Below are 20279 nucleotides of genomic sequence, written 5' to 3' on the forward strand. Positions count from 1 at the left end.
GAGATGCTGAAACAGGGAACTTCCACTTCACAACCACGGCTTCCATTCAAAGTGGCCCTCAATCACATCCTACTTGGCACATGGTCCAAACCCAGAACAGGGGCTCCTGTGAGCAAGACGATTGCCCGCTGCCATCGTTCTGCACCTGGGGACCCAAGTTTCTTGATGCAGCACCCCACCCCTGAGAGCTTTGTAGTCCAAGCTGCTAACTCCCAAGGTGCATTCCCTTCTGCTTCCCAAGATTGAGAATCCAAAAGGTTGGATTCACTTGGGAAGAAGATGCTTTCTTCCACCAGCTTTGTGTTGCTGTCCATGAGCACTGCATGCCTTTTGGGCCATTATTCCCACACGCTGTAGGATATGGTTGCACAAGTGCTCCCACAATGCCCAGTGGAGGCTCAGTCTGTACTCTTAGGCTGTTGCCGATAGGAAAGACACAGTAAAGTTCACGATCCGTTGCGGACTGGACTCGAACGACTCGCTAGGCGGAGTGGTGTCATTGACCGTGGCACTAAGGCGCCACGCCTCTCTAAGGACATCTGGCGTTTCAGGGGATGTCCAAGTTTCCTTGATGGACATACCCTTTGATCACACCTGTTTCCTCTGAGAATCAGCGCTCGAGCGCTTCAAAGATTCTCGGGCAACGGCCAGGTTTTTGGGCCTCTTGGCGGCCCATGTCCCCACAGTCTGCCCTTTGTCCCTTTCATGGCTATGGAAGGGGCCTCCAACAGTGTCCTTTCCTGGCCAGCCACTGTGCCATGCATGCTGCTTAGCCTCCGCATGGTCGAGGGCGCGGGATCCACTAACCTCTTGGATGAGCTGGCCAGCAGTCCACCACCCCTTCCTCTGCAGCAGTCTCTAAACCATCCTAGTCTAACTTTCCCCCACCATGGGCCAGTTGGGGGCAGGATTTACAATCCGATGCTCTGTTGGCAGTCCATAACATCAGACAGGTGGGTTTTGCAAATAGTCCAAAGGGGCTACTTCATCCACTTCAAAACTCATCAACCATACCACTGTTCAATGATCGGATGACGGAGAATCATTGGTCCTTTCTCCACAGGAAGTTACGACTCTCTTGGCCAAGGGATCCATAGAGAAGGTTCCCATGCCAGAATAGGCTGTTGTTGCTATTCCTTCTACTGTCCTGGAAAAGGACAAGGGTTTTAGACCTGACCTAGACCTTCAATCCCTCAATCGCTTCCTCAAGAGGAAGTTCAAGATGCTTACACTGGCTCAGGTTCTATCTGCCCTGGACCCAGGAGACTGGATGGTAACGTTGGACTTGCAGGATGCATATTTTCATATCCCCGTCCTGCCTGCCCACAGGCATTACTTGCAGTTCACAGTAGGCCATGAGCGCTTTCAGTTCACCAGTGCCCCTCGGTTGTTCCCCAAGGTGATGCCGGCGGTTAGAACTCAACTGCGGAAATCAGGGATTTCAGTTTGCCCCTATCTCGACAATTGGCAGTTGAAGGCGGGCTCGCACCCAAGGCCGTCATTTCCCATCTGCAGACTACGATGGACGTCCTGTGTTCACTGAGGTTCACTAGAAACATGCCAAAATTACACCTGTCTCCCTCTCAGATGCTCCCTTTCATCCAAGCTGTTCTGGACACATTGCAGTTTCAGGATTATACTCCTTAGCGGCAAGTCCAGGATATGCAGGCTATGATACCGATGTTTCAGCCTTTATCCAGAGTTTTCGGTGAGAATGCCTGCTACAGCTGCGGGGCTTCATGGCTTCCTGCATCCTGCATCCTGCCAGTGACACATGCCCAATGGCATATGCAGGCTCTGCAGTGGGACCTGAAGTTCCAGTGGGCACAGCATCAGGGGAATCTCTGACAAGGTCCAAATCTCAGAGGGAACTGCGAAAGTGGTGGTTAACATACCGTAATTGGGTCAGAGGCATATCCTTCCCTCATCACCAACCAGATCTGACAGTAGTGACAGATGCGTCACTCTTGGGATGGGGAGTTGCCATCTGGGAGAGGTGGAGCAGCATCTGGTCTCTGTCAGGAACCATACTCCACAGCAACCTGTTGGGGCTCCGTGTGATCCACCTGGCATTGAAAGCCTTTCTTCCCTTTATCAAGGGAAAGATGGTGCAGATGTTCACGGACAACACTACCTCCATGTGATACTGCAACAAACAGTACAGGGTTGGGTCATGGACTCTTTGTCAAAAGACTCTTCACCTCTGGATTTGGCTGAAAAAACAGGGCATATCCTTGGTGGTTCAACATCTGGCAGGATCTCTAAATGCCAGAGCGGACAAACTCAACTGAAAATGCCTAGCAGATCACGAATGACATCTCCATCCGGAGGTGGCACAAGGTCTTTTTCAGCAGTCGGGAAAGCCTTGGTTAGATCTGTTCACCTCCTCAGAAAACATGCATTGTCAGCAGTTTTGCACATTGCAGTTTCCAAGGTGGCAATCACCTTGGGACACTTTTCATCACGACTGGAACTCAGGCCTCCTGTATGCCTTTCCGTCCATACCACTTCTTCCCAGAGTTCTCAAAAGATCAAGAACGACCAGATCCAGGTAATCCTTGTGGCTCCGGATTGAGCATGGAAAGTCTGGTATCCCGAGCTGCTGATCATGTCCATCAGTCTGCCCCTTGGGGAGGATCTTCAGTCGCAGCAGCAGAGGATGGTTCTGCAACCAAATCTGTCTACTCTCCACCTTCTCGTGTGGAGTTTAGACGATCATAGTTGACAGCCTGTGAACTTCCTCTCGAAGTCTGTAACGTAATCTTGGCAGCCAAGCATGCCTCCACCAAAAATGTATATGCCTGTCGTCGGAAGAAATTTGTGGCTTGGTGTATCGACAAGTCTCTTGACCCAATGTCTGCTCCTCTCTCTGAGGTCCTGTTGTTCATCCTTTCTCTGGCTCATCAGGGCACTGCTATGGGCACTCGTAAAGGTTATTTGTCTACTATTTCTGCTTTTTTGAGGTTGCCTGATCAGCTTTCTTTGTTCAAGTCCCCTATTGTGCATGGTTCCTTAAAGACCTTATGCATCTTTTTCCTCGGTCCCCATTCATTATGCCCCAATGGGATCTGAATTTGTTTTTCACCTTTCTCATGTCCGCTCCTTTCGAACCTTTCCACAATTGTTCTCTCAGGCGTCTCACTTTGAAAGCAGCCTTCCTTCTGGCAATTACATCTGCCTGCAGGGCGAGTGTGTTGCAGGCATTCCCCTCTATGCCTCCTTACATTGCTGTCTATCCTGACAATGTGGTGCAACACAATAGGGCCTCTTTTCTGCCAAAAGTGGTTACTCCCATTCAGGTAGGCCAATCCTTCACCTTGCCACTTTTTACGCACCCCACATCCTTCTGAAGAAGAGGAGAGACTACACTGACTGAACCGAAAAAGAGCGTTGAAGTTCTACCTGATTGTACAGATGCTGTGCAGTGAGGTACTGACTTTGTAGGGTATGTGAGTGCGAACAAAGGTTGGGCAGTGCAGAAGCAGATAATCTCCAGATGGGTCATACTCTGCATTAAGATCTGCAATGCACTGGCCAAAAACAATTCTACCTGAGCTAAAGCTGAGACCGCTGTGTTAGCCAGTGGAGTTCCAGCCCTTGACATCTTCCAGGCGGCAATGTGGACTTCTCTGCACAGGTTTACCAAATAGTACTGCCTGGACAGTCAGGTCCGTAGGGATGGGCACTTTGCCCGTTCGGTCTTGCAGGACTTTTTGGTGTGATCATGGTTCGCAGACCCACCTCCGGGGATGGTATCGCTTGAGTATCTGTTCAAAGGTAAGGAATCTGCAGCTAGAAGTCTATGAGATAACAAGTTGCTTACCTTCGGTAACGCCTTATCTGGTGGAGACAATATCTAAGCTTGCTTACCGACCAACCAATCCTCCTTGCACTGCAAACTGATTTCTAGGGGCAGGGATGCCCATTTCGGGGCCTTAGTTTTGACTCGCCAGCAGCCAGTTTCTTCATGGCTCTGCGCTTCTGGCATGGAAATTCATGTAAAGCAACTGACTTTAGAGCGCCGTGGTGGCTCCTTTATGGGACCCACAACATCATATCAGGCGTTGACGATGCCGACAACAGACAGGGAATGGATCAACGGCACCTAATGGTCAGTGGGGTTACTGGTCACAAAAATCTTCTAGATCAAGTCTGACGCATGGTGAGAATTCAAAGGCAATATCTGCAGCTAGATATTGTCCCTACCAGATAAGGCACTACCCAAGGTAAGTAACTTGTTTGTCAGATTTCTTTTGAGTCGTGACAATTCCTTATCTATTCCTTATGTAGGTCTTCCTGAATGCCTTATCTGGAAATTACAACTGATACAACTGGTACAGAATCAGGCTGCTAGATTAATTTACCATCAACCTAGGAGGTGTCACATCACCCCCCAATGAGGGAACTACACTGGCTGCCGGTAAAACAGCAAACAGCTTTTAAGATGGGATACATCAATTTAAAATCTCTTTATGGCAACTGTCTACAATATGTCTCCTCCCCTATTCTAAGGTATACTCCTACCCATAATTTGAGGTCTTTCTACTTGAACCTTCCTACTACCCCTTCTTTTAGGAAGAAGCGAATTGGAGGTGCCAGATTTTCCATACTGGCCCTTGCTATTGGAACTCCTTTCCATCTGACATCAGATCAACCTCTTCTTATCCTAGATTCAACTTCTGAAAACATGGCTTGTCATACACGCATACAAGTTAACTAATGAAAAGTATGTTATGCTCCTGCACTCAGTGCCAAGAAATCAGCTGGTGTATGTGCTCTCTATAAATAACTTTTAACATACCATAGGTGGACAACCAAAGGCTCCTTGTTGGTCCCCTTGACTCCCAAACTGCATTTGAAAACAGATAAATTCCGGTGATAGTGAATCCTGCCAGTAGGTATCCAGAAGCAATCCCACTTAGCCCTGTCACTTTGGTCTCTAATAGAGGGACCAATTTCATGTCTGCATGCCTAAAAGCTTTGTGGAATTTATGAGGTGTGATTTACAAGTTCACTATCCCCAATAACCCCTGGAAAAATGCTTTTGTTGAGAGAAACAAAACCATAAATTCCATGATAATGGGCCTCTCTGAAAAACCCAGAACGGGATGGGATGTCCTGTTACTTTGCCCTTTGTTTGAACACAGAGAGGTGGCTCAAAAGGGGGTTGGCTTTGGCCCCTTTGAACTTCTGTTTGGCCCTCCTGTAAAAGGCCCCCTAAGTTTGGTGAGGGAAGGGTGGGAGAGGCCTCTCAAAGCCCAGATAAGGCACTACCCAAGGTAAGTAACTTGTTTGTCAGATTTCTTTTGAGTCGTGACAATTCCTTATCATCCATGTTGGTAGTCTGAAATGCTTAACACGTTCCTCTAGTGAAGTCTGACTGCTCCATGCCAACCCACCAGGACTGAGCTAGTGATTTATTAGTGTGAATCCAAAGGACCCAGTTTGGGGAATCGTGAGGGTATTGCATAGTGAAGCCTAACCAGCCTCACTGCACTTTCCTACATTGGTGTTAGACCGGTGGGATGCTGATCTTTTGTTTCGCAGTACCAATTGGTTGCAAGTGATTTTTGCATAAGAAATCCACTATTGAAATTAGACCCAAAATTATTTTTTCTGTTTTTTTTTCCCAAAACGTTTTTAATTGGAATTGATAGCTTTCTGAGTAGAGCCCCTTGCCAAAAAAATTACATTTAAAGAGTTAGAAAGGTAGGCAAAAGTTATAAAAGTTTTTGTAAAGATTTAAAAAAATATCCCAACTTTCAAACAAAAGATTAGTGCACAAGGAAGGCTGACAAGAGCCTCAACCTGACTGTCTCCCCAGTTCTGAAAATGAGTGACCTGAAAGCCTTGTGCAAAGTTAGGGGCATTGGCTTTAGAGCAACAGCCAAAAGGGAGGACCTTGAGAGTGCCCTTATCTTCTGTGAGAAAGAAAAACTAGAGAGGGAGGACCACTCCTCCGGAGAAGTCCATGAAGTGCCATATAGAAATGGAGAAGATGGTGAAGACCAAAGCTCTCTACCCTTCCACAGACCTGCTTCACCAACAGGAAGTGACAGTCACTGTAAAGCTCGCTAGGGTATGCTATTCCCCCGTCAGACTCAAGACAACTGGCCCCACATCATTAACATAGGTACTGGAATAGCACCGTAGCGTAAAGGACAGACAGGCTACAACAAAATCTTGGGCATACATATGACCTGTTGATCATACAGTTATAATAGGGTCACGGCTCAAGGAGGGAGGGAGAGAGAGTACCAGATGTAGATGGGAAGTACGTAGGGATGAAGCCCAAGGTGTTAGAATTCACAGCTGCGATCACGCAAGACTTGTACTGTGTCTGAATGGTTGAAGCTTTTATGTTTTTATACATCCAATCAAGTATGTTTTTTAAAAAGGAAGTGACAGTCACAGTAACAGACACCCTGCTGGCAAGGAGAAAAGACTGAACTTGAAGAAAGAAGACTAGGCCTTGAAGAAAGAAGCTGTAAAATGGGATTAAAGCCCAATAATAATGGTGGCAGCAATGTAAATAGGGAAAAAGAGGAACATTTGACTCAAAGAGCCTCAAAAGTGATTGTCCCAAGGTTTAGTGATGGTGATGACATGGAAAAATGGTTTGCAGCCTTTGAGAGGACCTGCAAAATAAGGATAGATCACCAGCACTTGGCCTCTCTATAGTCCGAGTTGTTCTCAGTGAAGGGCAGAGATAGACTTCTGACCCTTAATGAGGATGTGACTGGGTCCTTCTAGCATATGAAGGAAACTTTAATAGAAGGGTTTGGACTCAACACAAAAAAAAGTATAGAGTGAAGTTTAGGAACAGCCTTAAAGTTCAAAAACAGACATGGCGAACTTTGTAGACTCCTCAGTGAAGGCACTTGAAGGCTGGATATAAGGCAATGCGGTGGACACATATGATGGGCTATATAATTTAATTATGAAAGAGCATGTTTTACTATTGTACCACAGAGAAATTGCATCAGCATCTGGTGGATTCAAAGTTGTTACCTCCCAGAGAGCTAGGGAAGATAGCTGACAAGTGAGTCAGAATCAGGGTGTCAAGGAAGTCCTATGGTTGGAGTGACCATAAGAAGGGTGCTCAGACTTTCTAGCAGGGAAAAGATGTGAGCAACAATCACAATGGACAAAAAAAAAAGAGTTCTTTAAAGGTCCATAAAGTTCCTCTCAGGAGGGTGGGCCTGAGACTTCCCAGCCACACAAAGGAGTTATTAGGGTAAGAACTGGGATCCTGCAAAGGCAGCTGGGGTATGCTATGACTGTCAGCAGTCTGTGAATAAGAAAATTGATTCAACATGCCCCCAAATATCTCTCAATGGTGGACAGTCCAAGGGATTGGCTAGCATAAGAGTGGGAATGGAGGTGTACTCTGGAGAGGCCGGAGTTTACATAGAGGCTACTTTAATGTCTGTGGGTGGGGTGGATATTGAAGCCCTGGCAGTTGAGTCTCCAAGCATGAAGACGTATAGACAAAGGACAAAGATCAATGGGACTGAAGTAGAGGCTTTGAGGGACACCTAGGGCCATTGTTATTATGTTGGCAGCTAGACTGGTTTCCCCTGACCAAATCCTACCCGATGTTAGTCATCAGGTAACCAATACTGACAATGAGACCAAGCTCCATCCAATGACCCTGGTAAGCTTAGAGTGGGGAGGGGTTACTGCCCCTAGGAAGGTGGTTGTATCCCATGCCACCCCAGTGTAGTGTTTATAAGTGATTTGGAAGCTTCTGTTTGGGAAGAAGTGGAACAGAATGTTCATGTATTAAAATTGGGTCTCCCTGAGTGGGTTCGTGTGGTGACACAAACACATACGGCACGACAGGGAAGTTATGGTAGTTTGGAGTCTGAAATAATCGCTCAAACCTCCCAAAGCAACAAAGGGCAAGAAGTCTGACAAGCCAGCTTCAAAGAGGTCACAGGACCAAGGCAAGAGTTCTCTTGAGTGAGATGTGCTGGTGCCTGAGGTTGGAACTCCAACTGAAGAAGCCTGGCTTGGCATGGAAGAACTCTTCTAAGTGCAGAGTACCCTCCAGAGAGGACCTATGCCAGGGTCAAAAGTCATGCCCTACTCTTGCAGGCCTTAGGCAGCAGGCTGCAAATAGATTAGATGCCCATCTTTATTGGCCCAGATGCATGAAAAAGTGAAGTTTTGTTGCTACTGTGTCACCCGTTAGGCTAGTGGCAAGATACCCACAGAACGCAACTGGTGAAAGAACTATTCACCTGAGAAAAGGGAAATCTATTGGTCACAGCTCAAACAAAACAAAAACTCCATTATACCAGGCTTTCTTTTCCGAAAAATAATAAATTCTACAAATAAATCAAAGGATATTTTTGGGATAGTATCTGAATGATCAAACCCTGAAAGAGTTATTTTACTGATTCCCTCCACCCAGTCTATTTGTGATACTCTGAATACATTCTTGGTCGACAAGATCAAAGTGATTAAAGGTAGCATCCCCTCCCAGCTCTCTCTGGAAAAACATCCTCTACTGAGAATAATTCTAATCTGTTGACTGAGTTTGAGTTACTCTCTATTAGTGAGGTGCACCTCATGGATCTATTGGCAAAAGTGAAATGGGGCACCCCTTCTGACATCTGCCATTCAAAAGTGCTAGAAGCAGTTTTTTCATGCTTTCCTGAGCTTGCCGCATCCCCAATTAATGACTCTTTGAGCCAAGGCTCTAGCCTGTTTAAGGAAGCAATAGTGGTCCCATTATTTAAAAAACAGTCTGGCAATGATTCATGTGTCTTGAAGAACTATCACCCTATCTCTTTATTCCTTACCTAGCAAAAGTCTTGGAAACACATGCTGCCAGTTGTCTATGCTTCTTCCTTGAGGAAACCTGCTTTCTTGATCCCCATCAAGTGGGTTTTCGGCCAGCCCACGCTGCTGAAGCTGTGATCCTTTCTGTAGTGGGAAGACGTTGATAGGGGCACCACCCAGACACATGTGTTATAAGATCTCTCTGCGGCATTCAACAAGGTCAATCATGACCAACGTGGGAGGCGGTGAGCCCTTGCCCCTGCCACTGGGAAAGAATCCCTATGCTGCAACTGTTGCACCAGCTAAGGCTTGTTGACTCCTGCCTCAAGGGATCTCAGGCTCCAAGTAACCCGAGCCTCCAGCACTCTACCTCTGCAAGGACAGTCTCCTCTCTGCTGCTCCAGCGACATGGGACTCCTCTTCTGGTGTTCTCACTGGGGCTCACTGTGCCTGCCGCCAGTGGGTTGTCTGTGGGGTCTTTGACTGCTTCTGCTGGCTCTTCTTTCTTCTGAAGGTCAGCCCGTACTTTCCTCCACGGGCCGAGTCCCCAGGACCTTGCTGGTCCTCCACAGCTCTGCAAAACTTCCTAAAGCTTCATTTGCATTTGCCTGTGCTTTTTTGTGGTCCTCCTGACCACTGACTCATCTGCAATCCGCAGACTGTTGAGGGACAGCTCATAGGTGACTTCAGGGTCTCCTCTGCAGCTCCTGGACCCCACAGCTGATTTTAATCCATCACTGTCGATTCAGATCTTCAGCTACAGAAGGGTGGGCATTGGCTCCTGCCCCACGTGGACACTCCTGTGTGGACTGGACTCTGTCCCCTTCTTTTGTAGGTCCTGGTTGCCCGAAATGTGCCCTTAGGTTCCACTGGTCTGGTTCTGCTTTCTCCAACCACTATGTACCCATGTTAGCTTATGGGAGAACCAGGTAACAACTCTCTGCAGTTGGCCGCTGGGGATCTTCTAGTTACTTACCTTTTGGGGTTCCACTCTCCCCCAGCCCTTATCTGACTACTCCAAACACTCTGGTTGAAGACACCAGTTCGCATTCAATTTTTTTATTATATAGTTCTCCCCTCCTTATAGGGCCCTTGCTAATTTATGCTTTTCCTGAGTACTTACATGTGTATATCTTGTGTGATCATACCTCCAGAGGGAGGTATACCTATGGTAGTCTAGTTTTGTGTGCCTAAAATGAAATACTTTTATTTTTGCAACACTGTGTGGCTCCTTTCATGTGTTATAAGTTACTGTGTGACTACTGTGGTATTGCAAGTGCTTCACATGCCTTCTGGATACATCTTGGCTGCTCACCACACCTACCCTAGAGAGCTCTGGCTGTCTAGACACTGTAACACTAACTAATAGGGCTTTGCTTGGACCCAGTATAAAGTTTAACACTATAGGTGTCTACCACACACTGGGACAGGTTCCTACACCAAGGACCACCACCTCTCTGGGGCAAAACATTAATTTCAAATGTGGAAGGCCCATACGGCCTCCCCCACAGCCCCGGGGACCCATCTCCCCAGGGCTAACTGTGAAATGAAGGCAGGGGGCCCGCTTGGCTCCCCCACAGGCCCACAGACAACCACCTTTTCTGGACTGAAATTAAATAATGAAGGGGTCCATCACAGACCTCCGGCCATTGGGACCACCACCTCCCTGGGGCAATTTAATCAATTAAGGGGGGGCAGCATGCCCCCCAGCAACCCCATGACCTGCCACCTCCTGAGGGTTAACTGTGAAATGAATGTAGAGGACCCACGCCCTTCCAAACCACCCACTCCCTCCCCTCAGCCCCAGGGACATCAACCTCCCTGGGGCTGAAGTTAAATAATGAAGGGGTCCATAGTTGACCCCCGGACCCTGGGACCACCACCTTCCCAGGGCTATTCATATGTTATAGGACAGCACGCACACCCCCTCGTGAAGCTAATAATGGCCATTGGGACTGTAAACCCCCAGTGCCGGCTCCTGCTGTGGTTTGGGGGCCAACCAGGACATAGCTTTTTTCTCTGACTTGGTAGGAACTTTGATAGCTCCCACTAAGTAAGAACAAAGGGCCAGATGTAGCAATGTTTTTTACCCATTCTGTGTCTATGGGAAAAAGTGTTTGTACATATGGCCCAAATACTCCAGTTCTAACAAGTGAGAGCTGTGAAACAGGTCTCACTTGCTGGCAGTGGATGTTTCCTCTGTTTTCCTGCCTGCACACTCGGTCCCCTGCGGGGCACCCAGGACAGATGGCTGAGCCTGGGGGATGGGGTCCCTGGGACGGAAATCCCCGAGGGGGTGGGGGGGCCACGTGGCCCACTCCATAATTAAAAAATATATATTAAGGCTGGGCCCCGGGGATTGGGGTCCCCGGGGCCGCAATTGTCCAGAGAAGGGGGGGGGGGCACATGGCCCTCCTCCTCCTTTTATTGGAGGCCAGGCCCCTGGGGATGGGTTCCTTGGGTCTGAGATTGGCCACACGGCTCCCTTCCCCCACAGTGGACCTTTACCCAACAAGATAGCACTTACTAACTAACCCGTAGAAGGTTCTCCAGTTGCTTAGACATTTTGTGCAAACTGTGGACTCTTGGTAAATAAACAAGCTTCCCTTCTGGCCATGATGCACATTTCACAGAAATTAACCTCAGCAGGAAGCACTTACATATATAACGTAGCAGGTGTCCCAGATGAAGCTCCACTTCTGGAAAGGACAAATGATCCTAACTCCTGGGCTTGGCGAAGGCAAAGCAAGTGTGCTTACTTGGCAAATCCACATTGAAAAATGATCTGAAGTCCTTCGTGGAGGTGAATGTCTCTGTCATCTATTGGAGTGCAATCAGACACTATCTCACCCATTCTCACACCAACATAGACCCTCTAACACGCAAAAACTCCCTTTCACACACTCTCACACACAGTGAGACAGGCCCTGCGGCCAACTCCCACTGTGCATGGCCAAAGGTCGTGCGCTATGTGAGGTTGGGTGGTTAGGGAAGATGGCCGCAGGGTCTGGCCAAAGGCCATGCGCAGCGGTGGTTGGATTAATGTATGGTAATGAAAAATGCTTTAATGTTAAAAAAAAATCGAAATTTGCTGAAAAAAACAAAGGTTACATGTACATTTTAGTTAGGAAATAGAATTATAAAAACCTTAGAAATTCACTTAGAAAAACAAAAGTTACAGGGACGTTACAGTTAGGTTCTGAATTTACTTGCAGAAAACCATAGAAATTCAGCAGTTATATTTAAGGTTATTTCAAGTAACTATAACTCGCGGTCTAAGGTAACTATAACTCACGCCCTCGCCATGCAATGCTAATTACCCCAGATATTACAACACTCATGACAACTTTTATAATGTCAATAAAAATATCAATGAAACGTTAGAAGTTAAGGTGTTGAAGAAAAAACTGTGCATGGTGGTAGCGCGAGTTACAGTTACCTTAGATCACGAGTTATAGTTAGTTCTTAATAGATCTCACCAAAATCCAATAGTAATATGCTCTTCCTCATTCTTTTCTTTTAGATATTTTCTCAAAACTGAAATTACCTAAGATACTGTTGTATCTCTTAAATACTAGTCTCTTTTCACAAAGGAATGCACAGATGCACTATGGGGCAAGTGCGACACTGAGACAATACTCAATTTTGATTACTTTTCCTGTCAGATTCGGGGCGAAACAGAGACACTGCTTGTTTCTTCAGGAATTCAGTTGAGTGCGATTTGCGCACTTCATACATGTGCTTTGCTGTTGAACATGGCTCTTGTGCTCATGAGGATTAGACCATAGCCTTAACTTCAGACTCTCTGGTGCCGTCATCTTTGAATTCTTGCATTTCTGACTCTGCAGCAACTTAACCATTAGATGGACACGTAGTTTCTGAAAGGACAACAACATCTCCAGTGTGGGTATTTGATAATGCTGTTCATTAGTCTCTGGTCTGATTTAATATACTTTGACTGCACACTTGCTAAAACATTCCTGACATCTGAGCCCTGTTTCCATAGATAATCTCTGCCTCTTTCCCTAAAGCATGAATAAATGAAAAATGTTTGACCCACCTCTTTGGGGGGACAACTATATCCACTGTCAGGTAATCAAACTCCCTAAAATATAGAGCATTGACCACTGTCTAAAAAGGTCTAACAATCAAACTCTACAAACCTTCTGGAGTGTCTCTGATGCCTCCTCCTTAATAACATCCCTATGCCTCTTTAAAAGAGCTCCTACATTCTTTAACCTTGTTCATATCTCTTGGAACAGACTTCAGAGCTATTTTTAGGTTTCGCCTGCGCAGCGCTTGCTCTGTGCTTGCAAAATCTTTTGCAAACAATTTTTTTTTTTTAAAGGGACTTAGAATCTACCCATCACTTACCATTGGCTGGATCCTTCGTCATTCTCATTTCCCTGCTTCCAATTTCAATTTTCTTTTCCTGTGTTTCTCTGTTTGGTGGAGTTTGGAGCACGTACAAAATTCCTGTGACGACCAGTGTCCTTCCACTGGTCTCTCCTGTTTGAAGATACTTTATTTTAAATTTAGTTTCAGCCACTCCCTCCAGTCAGTGCCTGCACCCGTAAGGGGTCAGTGTCTCCATCCATCCCCACCTCGCCACACGTCTGTCCTTGCATACGGTCCCTGTCATGAGTCAATTGCTTGCTCTCCTAGTTGCTTGTTTTTTTTAGGTTCAGGCATTGGATGAGAGTGCGTTTATTTGCAGACGGCCACCCATCCTCAGTTGTTCCTTACACTCACTTCGTCACTGCCTGCACCCGTTCCCTCCTCACCACACAATGGTGTGCTTGCAGCCCCCTCGTGTTCTTGATCATTGCTGCCCCCCTTCCACTTTTGTGGTTTTTGTTGCTGCCATTCATCCCATGACGCCCATTGCTACGTCCCTTCGGCATATATAGTTGTTGCCCATAACTCCTGCCACACTGCCCCCTCCCAACTGAAAAACCAAAGTATATGAGCCTTTTTACTTAAGTTTTAGCCATGTTGCAGAGAAGCCACGCTGCTGTGCAACATTGCTAAACAACATTGACAAAGCCAATAGCTTTCGTAGGGGAGGGCTATTGTCATTGCCAATGCTTGTTCAGTAGCCAGTGGCAGCGGCACAGTGGAGGAGCGGGGCTGCAGCGGTCGACTGACTATTCTTGCGATTCAACTTTTCAAAACTTGAGTACTGGTTTAATTTACTGTTTCCAATGTAGATGGGAACAAATGTCTTTCCAATCTGTCTTATATTTTCACCGAAGAAGTACTAGCTAGCTCTCTGAGAAAACAACGTCCTACTGGCTTGTTTCAGCTGACATAAAAAATGTAGCAATACACAAACTCCATTAATGGTGCTTACAAGCTCAGCACAGCCAAACAGCGCGCTTCCCTGGAAATCAGTTTCTCTCTTGGCAGGCGCAGATGTCAATTGTGAAAAGAAACATATGCAGGGTTAGTCAAAAGTACTGTCAAAGAACGAGAGAAACACGTGTGGAATGACCAATCCCTTCGCTGACGACTTGAATTATGAAGCCGGCAAAATATGTCATGATTACGTTTAATGTGAACATATTGACCTTAACACTAAGCCGACTACTGGCCAGTATGACTCAAGTATAAGCATCAGAAACCTGACTGAATACAATATTCTCAGAACATTTTGCGTCTGGTCATCAATGGTGTAGGAAAGTACCCTCTTTTTTGGCATGTTACCCCTAATTTCTCCCTGATGTCAATGTGTTTGACTGTGTCATAGGAGTCCTGCTAACCAGGGCCCTAGTTCTTATGCTCTCTCTCTATCCTCTCAAATTTGTCACTACATACTGGTAACCCAGTATTTCATCCCAAATTGGCATACTGGAGCCCCCTTATAAGTCCCTATTATATGGTACTTTGGTACCCCTGGCATTGGGGTTCCATGGGATCCCTATGGTCTGCAGCATTACTTTTGCCACCCATAGGGAGCCCAGGCAAAGGCTTCTACAGGACTGCCAATGCAGCCTTTGTGAAATGGTGCATGCACCCATTCACAGCCATTTACACTGCACCAGGACACTTATAAGTCAGCCATATTTCAGGCCTTCCATCCCTGAAGGCTGGGTGCAAAGTACCTGTTTGTGAGGGCACCCCTGCACTAGCAGAGGTGCTCCCACGCTGTCCAGACCATTTCCCCAGACTTCGTGTGTGCGAGGACGGCATTTTACGCTTGCATTGGACATAGGTCAATACCCATGTCCAGCTTCACAATGGTAACTCTGAATATGGCCATGTAAGGTGTCTAACATCTGGGAATTGTACCCCACTACTGATTCAAGTATTGGATTTACAGTTTGGTGCACTCTGGTTGCTCCACAATGGACCCCCCAGTACTGCTATACCAGTCTACTGAGGTTTTCCAGGCAGCCCCATCTATTGCCAACTATCAGACAGGTTTCTGCCCTCCTGTTGCCTGAGTAGCTCAAGTCCAGGAAGGCAGAACAAAGCATTTCCTTTGGGAGAGGGGTGTTACACCTTCTCCCCTTGAGAATAGTTTTTAGAGGCATGGGAGGGGTAGTCTCCTATAGAATCTGGAAATGCTTTGAAGGGCACAGATGGTGCACTCCTCGCGTAATCATGTCTACACCAGTTCAGGAACCCCCAGTCCCTGCTCTGGCGCAAAACTGGACAAAGGAAAGAGGAGAGACCACTCCCCGGTCAATCACCACTCCAAGGGTGGTGCCCAGAGCTCCTCCAGAGTGTCCCTTGGCACTGAGTGCCCATTGCCAGCAGTTGACATCAAAGCCCTCCCCTGATAGGTGCTTACCTGTGTAGCTGACCAATCCCCCTTTCAGGGCTATTTAAGGTCTCTCCTCTGGATATTTACTTAGATTTGGATTCCAAGACTCCAGCCGGAATCCTATGCATCCTTTACTTCATCTTCTACTGACAAAACTGCAGCTGAACTCTCCAGGGACTCTCCAAACTGCAACAAAGAAGCAAAGACGACTTCTGCAACATTGTATCTTCAGCTCCTGCCAGCAACTGCAACTGTTTCCAGGTCGTGCAACCTCCTTGAAGTGAAGAAGTCACTTCCCTGCTTCAGCAGGCACCCCTCTGCAACGACGACAGGTGGCGTGGGTCTCCTCTCCTGAAGAAGTGCGTTGATCCAGCAACACTGGTGGTGGACTTAAGTTGTCCTGATGGCCATAAGGTCCAGGTGTCCAAATTTGGTGGAGGTAAGAGCTTGCCTCCCCACGCAAGACAGTACCCCTGTGCACTGCGTGATATGCAGTTGCCAAGGCTTGTGTGCGACCTTCCCCGAAGTTTTTCATGCACAGCACAGCTCCGGCCCCCAGCACTCCTTCCTGCGATGCATAGCTTCCTGAGTGGTTCTCCGGCGGCGTGGGATACGTTTGTGTCATGCTGCGTGGGCCTCCATTTGCACCTTCTTTGTCCCCATGCTGTCGGACTCCTGTGTGCTGCTTGGTCTTCTGAGGGCTCTCCGAGTTGCTGAGAGTCCCCTCTTGCTCCCCCTCCTGGGTAGAGGCCACCAGGTCCTGAGCAGCACTGTTTTCCACTAACCGCAAGCTGTGCGTGTTCCAAGGCTTTTTGGCGGAATCCAGCGATCCAAACCAGACAGCAATCATCCATCCGGGGTGGGGCATCTTCTGCACCAACCAGTAACCCGCATCTGTCTTCTTGGGTGGATAACTGACTTTGTCTTCTCACTTGCGGTTCTTCTTTTGCACCTTTATCCAGGTTAGCAGGGGCTCCTGTTCTCCCTCGACTCTTCAGCGCTTCTTGGACTTGGCCCCCTTCTTCCACAGCTCTTCAGGTCCAGGAATCAATTGTTGCTTTCTTGTAGTCTCTTCTGGTTCTTGCATAATCTTGTATCACATCTCCTTGTTTTCCTGGGCTCTGGGGTGTGTTCGAGTACTTACCTTTGGTGTTTTGTCACATGCCCCCTTACACACTACTTGCCTAGGTGGGAAGCTGACTTCAGCATTCCACTATTTTAGTATATGGTTTGTGTTCACCCTGGCCCATTGCAACCTTTTTGTTATTTTCACTATTTGCACAGTTTTCTAACTGTTTTTACAGCTATTTCTGCATTCCAGTGCACTTTCAAGCTTCTTTGTATCACCCACAAAGCTATACATGGAACAGGACCGCTTTTTATCAGAAACAAAATAACCAAATACATCCAACAAAGAAACCTCCGCTCAAGATTGGCACCCCGCCTTAGAACACCACCATACAAGAAAAAGACTATAGGTGGTACATCCTTCTCAGTTCAAGCAGCCAAACTATGGAATTCATTACCCCCAACTATAAGAGCCACAGATAACTTTCTTGTCTTCAGAAAACTACTCAAGAGTTGGCTCTTTCCTTCATAACCACCATATTCATACAACTATGGACTGCATATGCCTATGTTGATAAATATTTTTTCTGATTATGTGTCTATTTCTAGTTATGTATAGTTCTTCAGAAAATATGTATCGCTACTATGTCATAACACACACTCTTTAAACCTGTTTGACTAAGTATATTTACCCATGGTTCTAATTATGTATTGTATGTACATGTATATGTGTGTGTATTCGTGTGTGTGTGTGTGTATATGTATATATGTATGTATATATTGTTGCGCCGCTGCGTGCGGCACGAGCCGAACATTCGGCTCGGGCTGCTGCACACGGTCATAAGGCGCGCCGTACCCCCAGCCTGCTCTGTACCTTACGAGGCCCCAAATTGGGCATGGGGTCTCGTTCTTTTTGAGCTCACCGCGTGTCTAGGCAGGTCTGACCCCCTACTCACCTGTTCTTTTCTTCTTTTTTCTGGACATCTGGTTGTGCCTTCTTTTATGTTTTTCCCCCTTTCCCATAGTACCCTTCTCTTCCCAGCATTACTTGTTCCTTACTGATCAGTATAGGGAAAGGTGCGGAAGACATTGTGACGCGAAGGGTTAATTAGCTTGAACAGTGTAGATGAGCGTGATGCCTGCCGAAGCCAGAGCAACGTGGAAGAAATTCACGATGTTCGCTTTCAAACTTGTTTTCTTTTGACATTCCGTAGATAAACTTATTCGCAGCTGCATGTGTGAGAAACAGGCTGTGAAGGAGATTCAGTCTCAACCTTGAGAACGAGACCACAGTAAAAGATGGAATGAAAACAATGGCCAAGGAATGGCAGGGCAGCCAAGAGACATGTTATGATAACATAGCTAGAAAACACTGGAAGGGGATAGAATCCAAGCTTCAGGTTACTTAAACACTGAAAGGCGGGTGAGGGAATTGAAGCTTGCAGATGGAGTTGTGAAAACTGTCATCTTCAGACCCAGAGCTGCCTCCCTGTTGTGCTGTTCAAAGACCGTGACGCTCGAGGGGGAGAGAGGTCCAAGCGGGCGGTAGAGGGCTTCCCAGCATTTCGTGGTCTAAGTTAAGTTCCACCCAGGAATGAAAGGCTTTTGTTTCTCTGCTCTATTATTATGATTGATTATTATGCTTGCACTGTGTTTATAATCTGAAGAATTCAGCTTGTTCATATTTTTTCTTACTGAACATCTTAGTGTGAGCCTGCTGCAGTAATTGAAACATGCATTTTAGTGTGCAGTAAATCAAAGCTTATCTGAAGTATTCAACTTGTTTATATTCTGTTTCCTGAACATTGTAGTGTATCACATTTTGGTATACAAGTTTATATCTGTCAATTAACTCTTTGCTCAGATGTATACATAGCTGCTCTCTGTAGTGTACTTATATATAAATAGATGCTTTTTCATTGCTATTCTTATTCTGTCAGTGAACTCTTTGCTCATACGTATACATAGATGCTCTTTGTAGTGTACTTATATATGAATAGATGCTTTTCATTGCTATTCTTATTCCACTATTGTTAATGTACTAAATGCTTACATTTAACTGAAATTCTAGTAAAGCTAAATTGTATTAATAATTGGCGTGTGGTCCTTCATTGAGCTTCCTTATTGACTTATATCGAACAGGTGTCAATCAGTCACCTGGATAAGACATTTTGGTACCAGGAGTGGGGTATACGTCAATAATGCCTCTTTGGGGACGTAAGAAAAGTGAGGCAGAGAGCGGAAGGCAGCATGGGGCAGAAGCCAGATCCATTCCCGGGTGGTTAGCAACTGACCCGTTCTCTGGTGTGGTAGGACTCCTGAACCGGTGGGCAGCGCCGGTGTTATGGGAGGCATTAGATGAGAAAGTGACTCCTCTCTTAGTGGAAGATGCGGTTGAGAGGGTGAAGCTAAGAGGGGCAAAGCTGGAGCTGAAAGCAGCAGGGCAAGTGGGATGGCTTTTCCTGTCTGCGCTCCGTACGGTATACAGGAAAACATTAACACAAGATGCAGAGATAAGAAAATTGCGGGATGAGGTTGCAGCCTTGCAGGAAAGGCAGTTACTTATGAAAGAAACTATAGAAAGTGCAGTGACTAGGGGTGATCAAATGGAGGCAAGGTGCACTGCATTAGCAGTACGAGTAGCAAAACAGAAGAGTAGGCAGAAGCCTAAAATACCCTCAGCTGTGCAAGTGAGGGCATTGGTACCCAAAGAAAACTGAGATCCTTATACTTGGGATGGAACAGTCTCGGATAATGATGATGACTGGAATTGGGAGGATGAGGTGGAAGTACGTGTAGCAGAACTAGGTGGAGTTGAAAGTGGAGAAGGACGTGCAGGTGAAATTGAAGGTGAAAGGGGAAGTGTAATGGAGGTTCGCCCACTCGTACAGAATAAATCAAAGGGAGTGAATGGTGGGCAAATACGGAATTCACGTTTGGTAAGAGATTATACACAGAGTGAGCTGTTGGAGATAACTCATATGTTTAGGCAGATGCCTGCAGAGCCCTTATTTAAATGGTTGGTGAGATTGTGGGACACTGGAGCAGATGGTACATATTTGTCGCCAACCAAACTTTTGAAAATGGGATCAGTAACTACACATGCTATGTTAGGGCAACGGTTACGAGATACACAGGGGCACCAAGTTTTCTCTAATGGGTTGGTTGATGGAAGGAGTGAAGCAATTGTACCCAATTGCTATAGATGTGGAAGAGAGTTGGGGCCCTTGGCATACGATTTCAGAGGCAAATGAACAACTTCGAGAAATGGGGATGCAGAATGCAGTGTATTCCCAACAGTTTTTAGGACCTGATGTTGAACCCGTGACAGCAGGGATCAGGGCACGGTTAATCAGAAATGCCCCTCCGCATATGAATGGTGCCTTATTGGCCCTTCTAGGACCCGCTAAGGGAAGACCAGGGGGATGTGGTATTATTAATGGCACAATTAGAAGTGCTTGACAGACAAAACTCAGCAAGAGCAGTGGGGCAGGACAATAAGTATAAGGGAGGAGAATCTACAATAAAAGTGACCAGACGACAAATGTGGATAGATTTGTTGAATGCTGGGGTGAAGAAAGAGGAGATAGATGGAAAGCCTACCCCGTATCTGCTTAATATATGGAAAGCGTTGCAGCGTAGACAGAAAGAG

This window comes from Pleurodeles waltl, chromosome 10, assembly GCF_031143425.1.
Source record: "Pleurodeles waltl isolate 20211129_DDA chromosome 10, aPleWal1.hap1.20221129, whole genome shotgun sequence".
NCBI classification, from domain to species: Eukaryota; Metazoa; Chordata; class Amphibia; order Caudata; family Salamandridae; genus Pleurodeles; species Pleurodeles waltl.